General features: G+C 46.3%; 1 non-coding gene across 1 annotated transcript; it reads left to right on the top strand.

Annotated features, from left to right (window-relative positions):
• The first annotated feature begins 3,610 nt into the window (after window positions 1–3,610).
• On the top strand, window positions 3,611–3,684 carry trnat-ugu (transfer RNA threonine (anticodon UGU)). The gene has a single exon. It is a non-coding gene; the product is annotated as a tRNA-Thr (tRNA).
• Window positions 3,685–3,971: the final 287 nt, after the last annotated feature.

The raw sequence follows: 3,971 nt of genomic DNA, 5'->3' as shown, positions 1-3,971 counted from the left end.
CAGGCTTCACTGCAATGAGCTTCAACTGCAGTCAATGAACAAACGTCACAAAGGTCTGTACCAGGGGCATCCACCTGCACCTAACACAAACAATTTTCAATTAAATGAGTGAAATATGAAATCAAAAGAACGGAGAGGGAGAATAGTTTTCTTTTCTTGAACAAAGTTAAAACACAGAAGGAGAATCAACAGATAACTGAATAAATAAAAAGAAATGTGAACAGATAGATATCCAGATCTGTTGTTGATGTCTGGAGTCAATAGCTTTGAAATTGATTTTCATTTAAACAATGTGACGGAGGTTGAGACTATGTAGAAAATATTCACAAGGAACGTGATGGGTCTGGTGGGTTTGTAGTTCGGAGTACCGAGGTAGGCTGGGAAAGTTTTTCCTGAGGGCCGAGGGTCGAGCCGATTGAGGAACAGAAAATCATGAGGCGCGTAGTCAAGGTGCATGATCACAATAATTTTGGCAGGGAAGGGAGTATGTAACTGTAAGAGATTAGGCTTAATGTGACAGAGGAAAGATTAAAAGGGCATCTTCACTACATTTTATTCATACAGACCGTGGTGGGCGGTGAAGGAGTGGCAGAGGCGGGTACAATTGCAACGCTTAAATTGTTTGAGTTTACAAAAGGCATTTGAACAGTAACGTAGATGAGAAGATGCAGAGTGATATGGGGCAAACACAGGCAAGTGGGACGAGCTTAGGTGGTCACTTCGGTCGGTATCGACTTGTTAGGTCACAGGACCTGTTTCCGTGTTGTTTAACACCATGAATCTGTGACTCGTGGCTCTAGAACGTTTGTACTTATCAAAATGGGCTTTCACGTTGATGAAGCCTATAGAAAAGCTTATTATCGCTTTGATGCACGCGTCCGGGATTTTCGTTTCCTGAAGCTTCCATTGGCCTCAAACCGACCAAGGACAAACAGTACAATTGTCGAATTAACTTGCCACATGCATTGAGTCGACAGGGTCTGCCGTGATACTTCACAGAGCAGATTGCAGAATCTGTCTGTGTATAGAGTGCAAAATGAATGACAGATTCGGCATTTACTGTTGACAGAAGAGGTGCTGCAGGTTGTCTCCTCACATGCAGGAATTCTGAGGGTTGAATGACAGTCAGGGTCACCACAATTCGGGGACACCACAACGGTTGGTAGATTACTTCTCACAGGTTCACAGCGAGACTGGGCAAGCAACAAGTCACCAACAGTCTGTCCTAACACCTCTGAGTGAACCCTCGCGTCTCCATGTCCATCAGTCCGTCGCCATTTGCCATCCTCTCTTCAAATGTAACCTTGCTTCCGGAATCGGAGTAACCGGGCCTGGCGACACCGAACATCTCCTTCAGGCCCCGACCACAAGAGCGTTTCTGAAGTAAGGACAACGTGTGTTTAATGTCCGACCCCGATGGTGACGCAGGTTCAGTGTGGTATCTCCTCCTCTGCGATCTGACTTGCTTAATGTGCAGCACACTCCGCCTTCCCGGCAGCAGCTGCTCCCGACAGTTTGAGGAGCTCCACTGCGATGTTTATGAGACCGTTTGTAGAAATACATCACAGACAAGACACATGAAATAAAACGTTACATGAAACGAACAGGCGACGTTTTGATTTGTTGCCTACGAGGGAGGGTTGACTGAGGTAACCGCGGTGCGGGACACTGCGCGAAGCCGACGCGCTTAAACAGCATGTGTTTGGATCAGATGAGACATTTGTGGTAACAAGGAGTTAGCGACAGAATAGAAGCAAAATCTTATTGGTAAAACGACCGTAACAGGACTCGAACTTTCAATCTACTGATGACCTCACATAAAAGTCAGATGTCTTACCCATTAGGCCACACGGTCGCACCCTGTTAAAAACGCCAAGAGAAAGAGCTACGAAACCTGCTGGGGCCGGTGATTTGCGAGAGAGTGAGAAGGAGGGACGCATTTCTCAAGCACGGAGAGAATTAACTGCTGTCAAGGATTTCCACATGTGGAACGATTCCGCGATGGAGCTGAATGTACTTACATACAGAACAGAGTTTTCATCCGGTTGGGAAGTTAGAAAGTTCACTTTTTCTGCCCCGCCCCTTCCCGCTGACAGATGCAATGACTTCAAGCTGGCTCAGTGAGATGTATGGAGTGAGCTGTTGCAGGATCGGAATTAATTGTGAGTGGTGCGGGTCACATGAGGCAGACATCACGTTCCCTTCTCCGTGGGTCATCGAGAGCAACACGCGGTTTCTCTCATCAACATCACCAGTGTTGTGTATCATCCGACGGAGTTGATCATGGAACGAGTGAACAGAAGTATATTTCAAGCTTTGCAGCACCAAGAACATCACAATAGAGAATAGGAGCAGAAGTAGACCATTCGGCCCTTCGAGTCTGCACCGCCATTTTGAGATTTTGGCTGATCCTCAACAATCAATATCCTGTTCCTGCCTTGACCCCACATCCCATGATCCCCTATCTATAAGAAACCTACCTAGCTCCTTCTTGAAAGTGCCCAGAGAATTGGCCACCGCTGCCCTCTGAGGCAGTGCATTCCACAAGTTCACAACCCTCTGGGAGAAGAAGTTTTTCCTCACCTCTGTCCTAAATGGCCTAGCCCTTATTGTTAAATCATGCCCCCTGGTCCTGGACTTCCCCAACATCTGGAACATATCTCCTGTCTCTATCCTGTTCAATCCCTTAATAATCCTGTATGTTTCAATCACATCCCCTCTCAATCTTCTCAATTTCAGCGTGTACAATCCCAGTCTCTACAACCTCTCAGCATAAGACAGTCCCGACGTCCCCGGAATTAACCTCGTAAACCTACACTGCACGCCCTCTATAGCCAGGATATCCTTCCTTAACCCTGGAGACCAAAACTGTTCACAATACCCCACGAATTAAGAATCTTTTGTTGCAGAAATAAGTAAAGCAAAAACGGTCAACATTTGAAGCAGAATATGTATAATTATGCAACTTCGTTACAAATCCTAAGAACATTGAGAAATGTATCATTATCAAGGATCTGCACATTTCCGTCTCTCGCCTCTCACACATCAAAGATGCAACCGACAGAATTATATCCAGATCTGGTTGAGAACCAGAAGTCAGACTGCAGAGAGATTGCCTGCGCCAGTCCCAGGGAAAGGTCTTCCTGAAAGAGAACGCATTCAAACCATCAGCCATCTCCCTCGCTGGAAGCGATTTCATGCAAGTTGCATCCCGTTACCTTTTGTTCCCACCACTTTAAATGGACAAAAACAATTGGTGTCCATGTCTGTACCACCTGAGGAAGTTGTAAAACACAGAGTATTGATTAGTTTGTCCCTTTTATTTGACTTTTGATGACTTCTTCTGAAGCTGTGATGAGATCATACATAAAGAGCGGAGGTGACGGTAGGGGTTTTGAGGTGGTGCGCATGGAGGCGAGGAAGTTTTCAGTAAATCAGGGGGAATTGTCACTGCAGAGAATCCTGGATTCGGTGATAAAATGTTTGTCCGCAGACGGCGCAGTGAATCTGAAGAAACGAGCAGCATCTGAAGCAATTCCCTCACCAGCAGACGAACAAGAGAAGTGAGTGCAAGCAGAACATCACTATTTCAGCTGTGGGACCGCGAGAAGGCTCCCTGGCTTAATTGGTCAAAGCGCCTGTCTTGTAAACAGGAGATCCTGGGTTCAGCTCCCAGCGGAGCCATTCATTTACGGGGTGAAATGTCATGTGATGAAGGCGGGTTCCATGGCAAATCGGCCGTCCACACACCTCCAAACATAAAACACAAAAAGCAACAGAACAAATAAAAAGCCTCCAATACTTTACAGGTCTGTTGGTGTCTGCCGAGCAAGAAACAGGGCGAGCGGTTCAACCAGATGACGTTTCCGATGAATTTGTTTTCCGCTTCCTTGCATTTTGGCGGCGTGGTGATAGTTTAGTGTGACAATAATTTGCAAACGCGGCCGTGTCCTGCTTTGTGACCTTTCCCT

The sequence above is a fragment of the Pristis pectinata genome, chromosome 18 (genome assembly GCF_009764475.1).
Source record: "Pristis pectinata isolate sPriPec2 chromosome 18, sPriPec2.1.pri, whole genome shotgun sequence".
Taxonomy (NCBI): Eukaryota; Metazoa; Chordata; class Chondrichthyes; order Rhinopristiformes; family Pristidae; genus Pristis; species Pristis pectinata.
This window is presented reverse-complemented; position numbering and strand designations above follow the sequence as displayed.